The following is a 16,510-nucleotide window of genomic DNA, read 5'->3' on the forward strand; positions in this document are numbered from 1 at the left end:
TTTATTTTTTATTTCCTTATTTTGCATTCCATGTCTTTTTATGCGAGCATTCACGTTCATTTCAGGATGTACACCCATATTCGTGTTGCTGTATATTATTGTTTAAAGCAAACAAAATAACACATGACCTTGTTCCATACTGGTCTATAAAACAAATTTAGAAATATTAAGTATGGCATGGTAACTAAAAGGTCGTTTCTTATAAAACGTGACCTTGTTCCACATTGGTCTATAAAACAAATTTAGAAATGTTAAGTATGGCATGGTAACTAAAATGTCGTTTCTTATAAAACGTGACCTTGTTCCACACTGGTCTATAAAACAAATTTAGAAATGTTAAGTATGGCATGGTAACTAAAATGTCGTTTCTTATAAAACGTGACCTTGTTCCACACTGGTCTATAAAACAAATTTAGAAATGTTAAGTATGGAATGGTAACTAAAATGTCGTTTCTTATAAAACGTGACCTTGTTCCATATTGGTCTATAAAACAAATTTAGAAATGTTAAGTATGGCATGGTAACTAAAATGTCGTTTCTTAGAGCACGTGACCTTGTTCCATACTGGTCTATAAAACAAATTTAGAAATGTTAAGTATGGCATGGTAACTAAAAGGTCGTTTCTTATAAAACGTGACCTTGTTCCACACTGGTCTATAAAACAAATTTAGAAATGTTAAGTATAGCATGGTAACTAAAATGTCGTTTCTTATAAAACGTGACCTTGTTCCACATTGGTCTATAAAACAAATTTAGAAATGTTAAGTATGGCATGGTAACTAAAATGTCGTTTCTTATAAAACGTGACCTTGTTCCACACTGGTCTATAAAACAAATTTAGAAATGTTAAGTATGGCATGGTAACTAAAATGTCGTTTTTTATAAAACGTGACCTTGTTTCATATTGGTCTATAAAACAAATTTAGAAATGTTAAGTATGGGATGGTAACTAAAATGTCGTTTCTTATAAAACGTGACCTTGTTCCACACTGGTCTATAAAACAAATTTAGAAATGTTAAGTATGGAATGGTAACTAAAATGTCGTTTCTTATAAAACGTGACCTTGTTCCATATTGGTCTATAAAACAAATTTAGAAATGTTAAGTATGGCATGGTAACTAAAAGGTCGTTTCTTAGAGCACGTGACCTTGTTCCATACTGGTCTATAAAACAAATTTAGAAATGTTAAGTATGGCATGGTAACTAAAAGGTCGTTTCTTATAGCACGTGACCTTGTTCCATACTGGTCTATAAAACAAATTTAGAAATGTTAAGTATGGCATGGTAACTAAAAGGTCGTTCCATAAGATTTTTTTACCTAGATTCGTTTTGTACGACAGACCTGCAGAAGAAATACGGGTGTGAACATAAAATAAAACAGGGTTCTGACATGATTATAACTAAAACCATGATATAACGAAGATTGCATTTTTTTATACAAGGTTCTGGTGTTCTGAATACCATAGCAACCTGATGAAGTGATACCTGAAAGGGCGAGCATGTTTGATGTGACGGGGACACAAACCCGCGACCCTCAGATTGCGAGTCAAATGTCCTAATCACCAATCCATGTTCGGCCCCGAAATGAGTTTTAGTCTCTGAGATGTTATTGGTCCTGTTTATATTTTCATCAAGGGGCAGAAGAATGGGGTGGAGGGTATAGTGTATAGTTATTAAATAAGTTATAATTACTATTCTCAGACGTAGGTTAGTCGTAGTGTAGGTGCTTTTGAAGTACTTAGCGAAAAGTTGATATTTCTTACTGTCGGTACTCTTCACGTCTGTAGTTGTCGTTGTCTTTATCTGTACAGACGGATTTAAATTCACATCATATTGGCGACGGACGAAGTCGTGTTTTAACACATATAACAAACGGAAAGTTCTGTTTGTTAATAAGCTTCTAGACTCTATTTTCAAGGCTGTCAACCAGCGTTTTAATGAAGAATAGAGACATCTCTCACGATAATTGTGTTGTGTTTTTCAGAAAATAATTTGTAGATGTGTTAACGCTGTGCCTAACGGTTTTAGAAAGTACTGCAGTTGCTGTTCTTCTAGAAATTTCGTGTAATATTTCTGGGTTGGGAAATAATATCTAGCTATGTCTTGAGTTAAATACGAAGAAGTTAAGGAAAATATCGTTTAGTTTATTCTGAAATAATTTTTAATCCATTTGAGAGAAATCATATATTCTGCGGTCTTCACAGATTCCTTTCACATATTATTCAGATAAAAATTGGAAACAAACAGATTTATTAGGGTCTCCGAACCCAGAATCCTGAGGTGAAACGAGTGACATCTGGAATTATTATTATATGTCTAAGATGTGTAGGAGAAATGTAACAGCACTATTTTTATTTGTTATGAAGTAAAAGATTGAAGATATGATCACCTAGAAAAATTATACGAGAATTTGAACTGAATAGTTATTGGATGAGAACAACATCGGTGTCAGTTTTATAACTAAACCTTTTTACAACATACATGCTACATAAAATAAATTCATTGGTAAAATATTTTGCACTGTCTAGAGAGAGTTTGATTTTTTGTCAGCAGATGGACGCCTAAAGATTTGGGTTTCGAGAGTATGGAGTCAATAGATAAAAGAAGAAGAATATAAAGCTTCATTGTTTTTTATAACAATTGCATTAGAGTGTTTGATATAATTATATTTATTCGAGTTTTTATAGCCTTAACTTCTGTGGATATCAGTATGTTCAAACAAATTTGAAAAAGGGTTAAAAAGAATAAAACATGGTTGAGACGTCACTTATACCAACAGACATCCTGACAACAGATGTTAGGGTTAGATATGAAGTATTAATACTCATTCGCTTTATTTATGTCACATCAGAAATTACAGCAAGGCTTTTTAACATTCTGTTATTTATCTGTTTTGTGTATTAATAATTACGATTTATTGAATGAACTTGTTTCAGAATAACAACAGAACGCGAGATGGCGTAGTTTTTCCTACATTCGGGTATACTAGGAAAGAGTCTCGATATTTTGAAGGTCTCTTATTTTTAATAACAAGAAAAGCTAGCAAACAATAACGTACTTTGGAAAGTAAAAATAGAAACAATACCTCATTTATTTGTTTCACACTTGTTGCTAACACTTGTGACAAACTGGTGTAATACATCTACTATCATCACAAACAATACTATCTCGTTAACTGTAGTACCAATAAACTATTATAGTGAACAAAGTCCGAATTTGTTAAAATCAAAGCAAACAGAAAGATAATATTTTTATGTCAGATTTCAACATAGAATACCTGAGATGAAACAACAACTATAACCTTCTCGTAAAAAAATCGGTCAGAAGAACACGCTAAACAAGATTTAGTCCTTCGGTCAGAACAATAGGTTAATAAAAATTAAAGAAACTGTTCTTTGGTCAGAAGTTCCCCGCTAGGATAGCGGTAAGTCTTCGGATTTACAACGCTAAAATCAGGGGTTCGATTGCCCTTGGTGGACGTAAGTAACAGGTAGTCCGATGTGGCTTTGCTATAAGAAAAACCTAAACCCTTTGGTCAGAACAATAGGTATGTGTGGGTTTTACTTATAGCAAAGCCACATCGGGCTATCTGCTGTGTCTATTGAGGGGAATCGAACCCCTGATATTAGCATTGTAAATCCATAGACTTAATGCTGTCCCAGCGGGGGACCAGAACGACAGGTTAATAAAGATTAAATCAACTGTTACTTGGTCAAAACAACAGATTAATAAAGGTTCAGTTCTGTGGTTAGAACAACAGGTTAATGAAGGTTCTGTCCTTTCGCCAAAATATCTTTACAAATATTTCGTTAAAAAGAAGAGTTTAAGAATGATTTCCATGGGTTCTAAGTATTGTCAGAACTATTTTGTATTATATTGACAGTTGTTATATACACAAGAAACGAGAACAAAGCCACTTAAGTACAATAATTTCGTGTTCTTAATTTAAAGATATTGAAACACGTTCCACTGACATCGTTCGATAAGAGCACACTTCTCGAAGTTTTTGTTGCATTTTGTTACCTACATTTTATGAAAGAAACATTTTGAAAGTTTTATAACAGGAAATGATGTAATTAAAACAGCTGTACATGAAAATACTTACCGTGTAAAGAAGGCGTCTGTAAAAGTCCTTGGAAATAGTAAGTTCCGAGAAATTTTCTGCAACTTTTATTATATAACTGTTATTAATTTTTGCACTATGCAATGATAATAATGGAGTAATAATAAGTGTTAACAGTACACCTGACCGTAATAATAAGTGTTAACAGTACACCTGACCGTAATAATAAGTGTTAACAGTACACCTGACCGTAATAATAAGTGTTAACAGTACACCTGACCGTGTTGAATGTTAACAGTACATGACCGTAATAATAAGTGTTAACAGTACACCTGACCGTAATAATAAGTGTTAACAGTACACCTGACCGTGTTGAATGTTTTACCTCACAAATTATCATCGGTGAAGCCGCATATTGAGGATTTTTGTTCTTCCCTGTAAAACGCTGTGAGTAAATAACTGAATAAAGCGATTGGATGAAATATCCTGTTTTTTTATGTAAAAAATATGAAACCTCAGCAGGACTGAGTGAAATTAATCATTCACTCATATTATTAGAGACACTTTAACCAGTAAAATCTCTGAAACCAACAAAATTCCTGAATTTACTAAAATCTATATATACACCAACATCTCTGTAACCAAGAAAATTAGGGACCCACGAAAACTTCAGTGCATAAAGAGCTTTAAACTACGTTTAACACAGCCCCACGAGTAATTCTGGAGTTGATGTCTTACAAAGGCCTAATGTTCCAAGTTTACCTTTAGGTTTTAATGTCTTGCAAAGGCCTAACTCTCAAAGTTTAACCTTTACGTTTTAATGTCTTACAGAGGCCTAACACTCTATTTTTACATTTCTGATTACATATAATGTTTTTGCTAAAGCTTGTAAGATGCTATGAGATTATATTATATTGTAATACACAAATCTTTTCCTAACGATGTTTTCAACTACACAATTATATTTTAACTTCATCATGTTTTACATTTATGACACCTTATTGCATCTCATATATACATAGGCCTACGTGTATTAACAACTGATCCAGAATAATGAAGAATATTTACTTATAAACTCTGGAATGACATTTTATATTTATTTTTTAATGTTTGCCCATTTGAACTTCTATACGTGAATTTTCAACTGTACAGATATTTTTACAGGCAAACAATTTGAAAGCAATTGCTCTCGATGGAAACTTCTAGTAATATATTTATTTTCTTGTTGAGTAAAAATATAGAAAAGGTTCTGTCTGTTTCAAGCAGCCCCCCAGTGACACAGCAGTGTCCCTGCGAACATACAACGCTAAAAACTGTAAAACTTCTGCCTAAATTTAAAATGGGTTTTAAATCCTCTATTATAGAAAAATACCAAACTTATACAGATATAAGTATAGAAACTTCACGTGTTCACTTCAGTCTCTTGTTTTAATGAGAGATATTCATATACTGTTTATTTTATAATATCGGTTAAACAGATCTTCAGGGGTGTTGAAGCTTGGCGTCCTTAAGGTTAAAGAACTTTTCAGAATTCCTATCTTGCTTATCTCTAATTTCACGTATTTTAGTTGATGGACACTTGGTTTTATGATTATGATTCTAGTAGTAAACAATGCCTTAGTATTGTCATCCAATCAACTGATCGGTTGGTTTTAAAACAGTTTTTATTCATGTTCATTGGACGGTTTAATTTCAACCTCCCTCTCTGCCTAGTAATAACAAATATTTTACCATATTTTTAAAATTAATAATTAGGTTTTTTCTGTGTTGTTGTGACAAAACCGTTATTTGAATATAAAATCAACATCGTTACGTAAGCGGTTTGGTTTTGGCACTGTCTGTTCAGTTTGTCACAATGTGGTGCAAAGTGCGACATCTGAGATCTAAAACCACGAAGATTCAGTCTTATCTGATCAGTTTGTCATTAAACGTCTTTAAATATTTACAACACAGATGAATGACTTTTTTTTCTCTTATGTTTCTGATGCAATCGCGGGATAAAAAATTTTAAGTGTTTTTAGATCAACAACATTGCTTAAAAATGAAGTAAAAAATTCTCGGCTGTATTTTTGTGGAATGATATTCCATAGATACTTTGTAACGATGCTCCATTATTTCACTTTAACCCCAATTATAGAAAGATTCAGGTATTTCTTTAGTAATGTACGGACAAAACAGTGTATAATGTCATTTAAATGAATGTCACGCATTTTTCTTGTTGCGTCACCCGACTGGCTCAGTGATACATCTATAGTCTCACGACGCTAAAAATTAGGTTTCGATATCAGTTGTGGACATAATAAGGATAGCCCATTGTGGTTAACAACTTCCATTTTTTCAGTTTCATTAATTGTTTGTTTTAAACTTTCGTACAAGAATATCTACACTTAACTGTCCACAATTCTACCAACTATAGGGCTACTCTTTACCGATCGAGAAATGGGATTTGATAACAATTCTTCTAACACACTTACGGAACCAACACTTCCGTCGAAACAGGACGTCAATCTTGTGTAGCTTGGCGCGAATACCTAAAACAAACCCAAAAGCAAATATCAAACCTCAAACATATTTTTATAGTTCTAATTTTTTTAAACATGTATTTATCTTAGACAAAAAACACTTAATAATTTAAACAAAATATATGTTGCCAAGCTACTCAACCACTCCAAAGAGACACATAAAAAACTTAACTTCATATCATCCTTGACCCGTATTTCGAAAAGATAATATAAAAAAAGACCTTCTGACGACAAAGTTAAAACACGTGTAACATGGTAGCACTTCAAGGCCCCTTAGGTGACTGATGCTCGAACTAAAAGTGACATGCACATACTTAATATCTCTGTAAATGCAAAATAAACTAGAGTTACACCCAGCTTAAATACAAAAGTTATGAGGCTCGACATCCACAAAAGTTTCTATTAAAAAGGAAAATAATTGATTATATTACCATAATGTTAGGTTTGATACTGAGCGCAAAACAACATAATGGGTAAATTGCAATGTGCCCACCGTAGGGATCAAACAAAAGTTTTTTAGCATTATAAAGCCTCAAGTTTACCACCGAGCGAAGATACTATAATTACAGAAGCATGTTTCTCACAGTGTTTATATAAGCAAGAAACATAAAAAAACACTTCTGATAATTCGAAGATACCCCACGTACAATCTATAAGGAAAGATAAACCAATACATATTTCTGAGAAATTGGAGATATCCCACGTGAAATCTGAATGATAACCGATACATATCTTTGATAAATCGTAGATATCCTATATTCAGTCTACAAGGAATGACAAAACGACATACATCTCAGGAGATATCCCACGTGCAATCTGAATGATAACCGATACATATCTTTGATAAATCGTAGATATCCTATATTCAGTCTGCAAGGAATGACAAAACGACATACATTTCAGGAGATATCTCAAGCACAATCTATAAGGAACTAATAAACTCACGATCTACGAGCATACTAATTTCACAAATATAGTTTTAACTGAATGGAATTAATAAACTTAAACTCAATAAAAAGATTAACTTGATAAAGGTAGATCCATTTATATAGAACTGATACTTGAGTAATCTACAGCTATCCCTGGGGACTTACAAAATTATTTAATGTGTCATGTGATAGGAAAGTTATGAGCACTTCAACAGGGTAAGTCAACTCACAGACAGTTAACACTCAGCATGACATCAGAATTAGGACTGAAAGGGTTAACGCCACCGAAATTTACCCACCACCAGCTGCATTCAAAATCTCGAGTACTTTACACGACGTATTACCATGGAGAACAGTTAGAACTAGTAGAGAGTTTGGAGAACAGTTAGAACTAGTAGAGAGTTTCGGATACTTCACATCACGGAAATCTACTCACGAACAGTTTTACCGCAACTTTTGATATCATAAAAGATAATCAACATATAGATCTTGATGTATGGAAACTATGCTGTGAGAAACCCCACAAGAAGTAGATGTAACAGGCACTCTAAAGGATTCGTTACAGTTTGGATGTATTTTAGTTTACATGGACTTGTTCTTGTCATTGCGTTTGAAGGCGTAAATTCATATTTAAGAGGTGGTCAAACTTGCTTAACGAAAAGAGCCACATACTATACACTTCAGATGCTTGAGAGCCACGAGACATGAACAAATATTACACACGTTTTATTGTAACATACACATTATGTTATATAAATATTAATAAATACATGTACGTAATAATATTTATTCATGTATGTAGTTTTTAAACTGTTAATTTATATTAGTTTTAGTAATTACAAAGTACACACATATATATACCAAATGTTTTCAAAATCCTGTCTGATTATTGTTTTAACTACATTGAGTATATTTAATTTAGTAATGAACTACGGAAACATCTAAGAAAAATACGCAAATTTGCATTTTATTAACAATAAATGAGACTTTAAAAAATAAAAATAAAAGAGGTAAAAACAGATATTTTAATGATATTTATTTGTCTTAGTAAATATCTTGTCTAAACATGGAGGAAAATATGCAAAACAATAAAATTAGAGTTATTTTAATCAGATACTGCATTACAAAATTTTAGTCTTATCATAATATTTTCCTGACACGAACAGACAGTGATACAATTATCAGGCTATTTACTGCTGGTAGAGGTCTTGTGAGTTTCCATCTTGGTTGTGAGTCGTTGAAATTCGGCTGACATATAATTAATTCTGTCTGATGTTGATTTGTAAAGATTACACGATGCTTCGACTTCACAAACTTCATTACAGAGTACAGTGATTCACAGCTGTATGTTGTACTGAAAATTGAGATAAGTCGCACACTGGTTTCCTTCAGTTCAGGATATTTTATTTCTGGAACTTGCTTCCAAAACTCAATTGTAGAATATGATTTATGGATCATCTTTAGACCCAGGTCCTCCTGCAGTTCTATTAGCTCCATTTACACAGCAGATGATTCTGTAACTAGATGTTCGAGAACTGTACAACCATCATTGATCATATCAACCATGAATGGATTTACAAGAAAGGCAGAGCAGGGCTTCAACTTCTGCAAGTCCTCAAACTTGTCTAGGAAATTATCAAGCAGCCCTTGTAATTTATCCTTGTATTCTTCCAGTTTGTGGTTTTTTTATTTCAATATCAGGGAATATATTTATTGTCCTTTTTGAGATTGGGAAAGTAACTGAAATTTCTTGACAATATGTCTTTGAAAAAGTCTTATTTTATTCTGAAAACTGAAAATTGTCTGAGTAAGATCAGAAACAATCTTATCCTTCCCCTGGAGTGACAAGTTGAGAGTTTGTAGGTGATTCATTATATCAGTCAGGAACATTAGATCTTGCATCCATTCATCATTTCCCAGTTGAGGATATAATCTTTTCTTTTCTTCAAGAAAAATAATAATAGGCTTCAACCGATCCACAAACTTATTTAAGACATTGCTGGTTGACAGCCACCTCACAATGCAGTAGAAATAGACATCACTAGGTTTATTTTCAAGCTCCATTTCTTCTATAAAATTTTTGAATTGTCGGTGGGTCTTCCCGTTTAACAGTGTAAAATTGACAGTTTCAAGAACAAATATCATGACATCTTAGTACTTGATTTACCTGGCTGCCAAGTGTTCATGATGAATAATGCAGTGAACAAGGAGAAACTCTGGAAAGCTGGGATCACTTTTCATAAGTGTAATTAATCCTGCATTTTTCCCACCATTGCAGGTGCTCCATCTGTTGCAATACTGACGAGTTTATTCAGTGGAATATCAGTATTTACACATGCAAAAACGTTTGGTATGGGTTGAGAAAATGTTTTTATGTAGAGGAGCGAACAACGTTTCGACATTCTTCAGTCATTGTCAGGTTCACAAAGAAAGAAAGAGGTAACTGACAGATAGCTGACCACATGTTTGAAGGCGATTGTGTAATTGAGTGTAGGAATGTTAAGGGCGTGCTTAGATGTTTGATTATATTTAATAATATAGGTATAAAGGTGTTCCTTTGTATTTTGGGCTCAAGTTGTTATATAAATAAGGCTTCTTTAATTTTGCGTTTGTTTATGTTTGTTTCTTTATTTAGTATTTGAGTGTTTTTTATGGTTATGTTGTGTTTATTTGATTTGCAGTATTCGAAAACGTGTGAAGATGACTTTTTGTATTCTTTGAATCTGGTTTCTCTTATTGTATTTGTTTCTCCAATATAGAAGTCGTGGCAGTTATCACATTGTACTTGATAAATAATGTTGGTGTTGTGTTTGTCAGTGTAGTTTTTACATAGTATAGACCTTAGTTTTGTGCCTGGTTTTTGAATAAATTTGATATTAACTGGAATGTCGTATTTTGTTACTAGTTTTTGCCAAACGTTGGTTAATTTTCTGCTGATGTCGAGAATATATGGTATGCAGCAGTATATGATTTCGTGATTTTTTAACTTGTGGTATATATTTACTTTTGTTAGTTGGTTTTGCTTTCTGTCTAGGTGTGTGCGTATAATGTTTTCTACGGTTTGTGAAGTAAACTTATTGATGTTGATGAAGTATTGTTTTATTTTGTCTAATTCATCGTTAATTTTATCTGGTGAGCATAGTTTTATGGCTGTGTTTATTTGGTTTCTTAGTATGTTGAGTTTTTGTTTTGTTTCATGTGCTGAGTCCCACTAAATGTGTAGTCCAGTATGAGTGATTTTTCGGTGGATTTCTGTTTTGAATTGTGTATCGGTTCTTGTAATTTTGAGGTTAAGAAATGATATTTGATTGCTTTCTTCCTGTTCACATGTGAAGTTAATGTTGGGATGTATAGAGTTAATGTGATTGAAAAAAATTAAGTGTGTGTTCTGTAGATGTGAATCCCACAATCGTGTCGTCTACATATCTGTATCAGTATAGTGGTAGATGTAATGCTGTGTTAATTGCTTGTGTTTCAACTTGTGTCATAAAAATATTGGCTAGAACTGGTGATACTGCGTTGCCCATGCTTAGGCCATTTGTTTGTATATAGTTGTGGTTGTTGAACTTGAAGTTTGTCTTCATCGTGGTGAATTCTGTGAGGCTTGCTAATTGGTTGCTGGGAATGTCTATAGATGGGTTAGGGTCTCGGACATAGAGTTCTAAGGCTATCTTGCAGGCTTCAGTGGTTGGAACTTCTGTAAAGAGGGATATAACATCGAAACTGGCCATTAAGGTTTTATGATTAAGTTGAGTAAGATTAGACTTGAAGTTAAAAGTCTTTAAAGAATGAGCTGGCTAATGTTATATATTTGGAGAATACCCGTGGTATGTATTTACCAAGATTGTAATTAAACGATCTGGACAATCTGGTTTATGAGGTTTCGGGATGCCGTATATTTGCGGTGTGCGTGAATCGGTTTTACGTAGGTAGGAATAAAGTATTTTTTGAAATTGTGTTGTTTTTCATCATTTTTAGTAGTATTTTGTTTAGTTGCGTTTCGTGTGTTTTTGTTGGATTTTTATGTATTGGTTTAAATTTGTTAGTGTATGATAAAATGTTCTTCACTTTTTGGATGTATTCACTCGTGTTCATTATGACTATAGCGTTACCTCTATCTGCTTTTAGAATTTTTATGTTTTGTCTTGTTTTAGGTTTTTAATGGAATTAATGTCTCTTTTTGTAAGATTGTTTTTCAGTTTTCTGTTTTGTGAAATTATGTTGATGGTTTTGTTGGAAAATTCTTTAAAAAAATCGTTTAAGATGTTGTTTTTAGGTGTTTCTGGAAAATATTAATTTTTTAATTTTTTCTGGGAAGTTTGGCTGTTGGATGTCAATAAAATTATCTAAGTTGTCTTCTTTCTGTTAGTTATTCTTGTTTTCGCTTACTGTGGGAAGTATCACAAGTCTCCTGGCTAGGTCTTCTAAACATGTTTTAATTTCTAAGATTGGAAAGTACCTAGGTGCTATTGCGAAGTTGAGTCCTTTGTTGAGCGTTAAGTAGATGTATCTCGTCTGTGTTTAATTGTCGGTCGGATCTGTTATGAGGTTAGTCACCGGTTTGTCGTGATGTCTTTTCTGTTGTTTGCATCTTTTTTTTTCTAGTTTTTTGTTGTAGCAGATTTTTTTGTCTCTGTCATTCCTAGTGTTGATTTGGTTTATGTTTCGTTGTATAAGTCCGTAAATCTCTGGTTTAATGCAGTATTTTCCTGCAACATCAGTACTGATCTGGGAGTTACGTCTTTCTGTAATGTAGTGTGAAGCTGGAGTTTGTGCCATTAGTCACTGAAGTTTTGTTTTATTAGGATTTAACATTGCAACAACTTCAGCTATATACTTCTTAACAAATTCATCATCAGACTATGGGCGTTTAGCACGAGCAATATTTCATGACCTAACAAAACTAGCGACAGTCAATGTACCAACTTCCTAGCTGAACGTTGTCAACAGTGTCTGCTGGATATTTAGTGATGATTTTAATACAGTTAACTTGTTTTTCCGTTATTCTGATTTAGATGGATAATCCGACGAAACGTTTTTGTGGTTTGTTTCATAGTGGCGTTCTAGTTACTGGCTTTGTAATGATTGAATAATACATTGCAGATAAGACACAAAGGTTTACATCTTTTAACAGTGAATGCAAAATTTTTCTCCTACTCTGGCTTAAAATTTCTGTTTTCATCTTCATATTTTCACTTCTTACAATCTGATGATGCCATCTTACTTCACAAAATTTTCACAGACACTGATAAAAAATTAAAGTGAAAAGAAATAATATGTTCCAACACACACAACCCAACCAAACTCTACAGCACCAAGTATCACACTAACACTCTGCTAATTTCATTACCCGCAGCACAGCCACACACGCCACAATCACGCGATCGTAAGCCAAGCCCAGTAAAACTAATATTGTCAGCACCGGCTTATATGATTCTCCAGCACAATTCCTCTAACCCCTGACTCAAATCTAGCATTAAAATTAGGATTTAAATTCTTAAATATATTTACTCACTATGAACATTAAACTTACGTTTTCATCAAGTGGACTCTCAGTTTACACACGATAAATAATTATAACACTTAATTTTTTATTTACATTTTATATTAATTGTGTTGCTAAAAGAAACTTAGCCAACATATTTCCGCGAACCGCACATTATGTGTCAAAGAGCCACGGTTTGGCCACACCTGTCATATTGCAACGTCTTCATTGTGTATTGAAAAAAGTTTTTGATGCAGGTATTTATATACAGTCATATGAAAAAGTTAGGACACCCTATGAAAGCCTGTGTATTTGTGTAACATTTTTGGATATATAGATATTTAATCTCAATTTCAACAATACTGAAAGATTATAGGAATATAACTAAACAATTAAAACTGAAGAAAAGACTTTTCATCTACAAAAATGCATATTCTAACTGAGGAAAAAGTTAGGACACCCTACCCTCTAATAGCTAGTGTTACTCCCTTTGACTGAAATAACTGCAGTGATGCGCTTCTTGTAGGCATCTACCAGTCTCTGACATCGGTCTGAAGAAAGTTTGCCCCACTCCTTAATGCAGAATTCTTTCAGCTGTGAGATGTTTGAGGGGTTTCTTGCATGTACAGCCCGTTTCAAGTCACCCAACAGCATCTCAATGGGATTAAGATCTGGGCTTTGACTCGGCCATTCCAGGACTCTCCATTTCTTAGTTTTCAGCCAGTCCTTGGTGGATTTACTGGTATGTTTTGGGTCATTGTCATGTTGCAGATTCCAGTTTTGCTTCAACTTTAATTTTCGTACAGATGGTTTCACAACATCCTCAAGCACCCTCTGATACACAGTAAAATTCATGGTGGATTCTATGATTGTGAGCTGTCCAGGTCCTGCTGCAGCAAAGCAGCCCGAAACCATGACACTTTCACCTCCATGCTTTACAGTTGGTACGAGGTTTTTTTTCTGGAATGCTGTATTTGGTTTACGCCAAACATGTCCTTTGTTCTGGTGTCCAAATAATTCAATTTTGGACTCATCTGTCCAAAGAACATTATTTCAGAAGTCCTGGTCTTTGTCTACATTCTCTCTGACAAACTTCAGTCTGGCCTTGATGTTTCTCTTAAAGAGCAAATGTTTCCTCCTTGCACACCTCCCATGCAAGTTACACTTGTGCAGTCTCTTTCTGATTGTAGAGACATGCACTTTCACATTAACAGTAACCAGAGCCTGGTGTAGGTCCCATGATGACATGTTAGGGTGTTTGAAGACCTCTTTTAGCATCTTGCGGTCTGCTCTCGAGGTGAACTTGCTTGGACGACCAGACCTGGGCAGGTTGGCAGTTGTTTTAAAGGCCCTCCACTTGTTGACTATTTTCCGGACACTGGAATGACTAATTTCAAAATCTTTTGGGATCTTTTGAAATCCCTTACCAGACTCATAAGCTGCTATAATTTTCTTTCTGAAGGCCTCAGACAGCTCTTTTGCTCTTACCATGGTGCTCACTCTCACTTCAACATCAGGAGCACACCAAACTAAATGTCTGAGGTTTAAATAGGGCAAGCCTCATTCAAAATGCTGAGTAACGATCTTCTAATCATGTGCATCTGGTGTGATACACCTATGTGTGAGTTGAGCCATTTTAAGTGGGAATAAATGTGGGGGTGTTCTACCTTTTCCCTCAGTTAGAATATGCATTTTTGTAGAATTACATTTACAGAAGATCTTGAAAAGTCTGTTCTTCAGTTTTAATTGTTTAGTTATATTCCTATAATCTCTCAGTATTGTTAAAATTGAGCTTAAATATCTATATATCCAAAAATGTTACAAAAATACACAGGCTTTCATAGGATGTCCTAACTTTTTCACATGACTGTGTATTTGAGTGTCAGTAAATGTGCAGGTAAATAAATAATCATTGATATATTGATGTAAGAAAAGTTCATTACCCTAGAGGGTCAGGTTATCTGTGACCTCTTCCTCCTCCCCGTACTTATGTTCTTGATGGATTGGTATTTATAACTGTAGAACTGAGTATTATTTTGATCCTTTTCAGGGCAATGTCCATGTATTGTGGCTCATATACAGTGATTATTTTATTCTATCAGCAGAATGTCAAGTTTGTTGGTGTCATTTTTTTTAAAATACATATATATATGTATATATATTTTTATTATTATTATTTTTTATTATTTAAAATTTATATATTTTTGCTTTTTACTTATTTTTATATTTAAAATATAAGTTAACTGGGGAGAGATATTTAGGACTAGCTTTATCATGTATGAGGTACCTGTCTAGTTCGCATAGTAATTCGTTTTTCATCCAATTCTTATTAAAGTACGTTATTGTAATATATAGGAGTCTATCTGGTATGGTTGGTATGTTCGAGTATTTGTGAATGAACTGAGATGATATAGTTCTTGAAACTCTGTATGCAGTTGAGAGGAGTGTGTTTTGGATTGTTTGTAGTTTAGTTTTAATTATTTTATTGCTTACAGTTATCCATGCTGGAGCTGCATAATCTATTACAGGTCTAATATAGTTTTATAGATTTTTAGTATGTTATCTGTAGATGCTCCACTGTTTTTACCAGTTAGACTCCTAGCATAGTTAGTTCTTCGCCAGACTTTATTTTTAATTTCGTTCACATGATTGATCCAAGTTAGTTTTGAATCATAGGTCAGACCTACAAATTTTGCCGATGGGGCAATATGGAGTAGTGTGCCATTCATATGTAATTCTGGCTGTTGTTTTTTGTGTTTTGTCAATTTCCTAAAGACTACGAGTTGTGTTTTTGCTGTGTTTATTTTTATTCTATATTTTTGACAGTATTCACTTATTCTATTTAGTTGCGGTTGTATGTTAGTGGCTGCTATCGTGGGTGTTTCGGCACTTTTCCAGACTGCCACATCATCTGCAAACTGTGAAGATAATCCATGATTTGGATCCCTCAGTGGCATATTGTTTACATACATGATAAAGAGTATGGGGCTAACCACCCCCCTCCTTGAGGGACACCAGCTTCTGGAGTAAAGTATTCAGAAAAAGTTTCTTCAACATTTATTCTACATTTTCTATTTTACAAAAAGTTAGATAACCAGCGAATAATTCCTCACGGTAGTTCCATTTCATTCATTCGAAACCTTAGACCATCGTGCCAAACAGTGTCGAATGCTTTCTCGATATCAAGGAAGCAAGCGACAGTACATTCTTTTTTATTGAAGCTATCTATTATGGTTTCGGTTAATCTGATTAGGTGGTCTGTCGTTTGTCTAAATTTCCTGAATCCATTTTGTTCTTTTGGTAATTTTGATGTTATCTCCAAGAATGTGGAGAGTCTATTACTGATTAGTTTTTCAAGAATTTTGTCTTCACTGCTGGTCAGGCTGATTGGTCGGTAGCTATTAGGTTTATTTGCCGGCTTTCCTTCCTTATGGAACAATAATATATTTGCAAGCTTCCAAGAAACTGGGATGTATCCTGAGGATAGAGATAGGTTAAAAAGTGAATTTA

Source organism: Tachypleus tridentatus, chromosome 7 (genome assembly GCF_004210375.1).
Source record: "Tachypleus tridentatus isolate NWPU-2018 chromosome 7, ASM421037v1, whole genome shotgun sequence".
In the NCBI taxonomy this organism is placed as follows: Eukaryota; Metazoa; Arthropoda; class Merostomata; order Xiphosura; family Limulidae; genus Tachypleus; species Tachypleus tridentatus.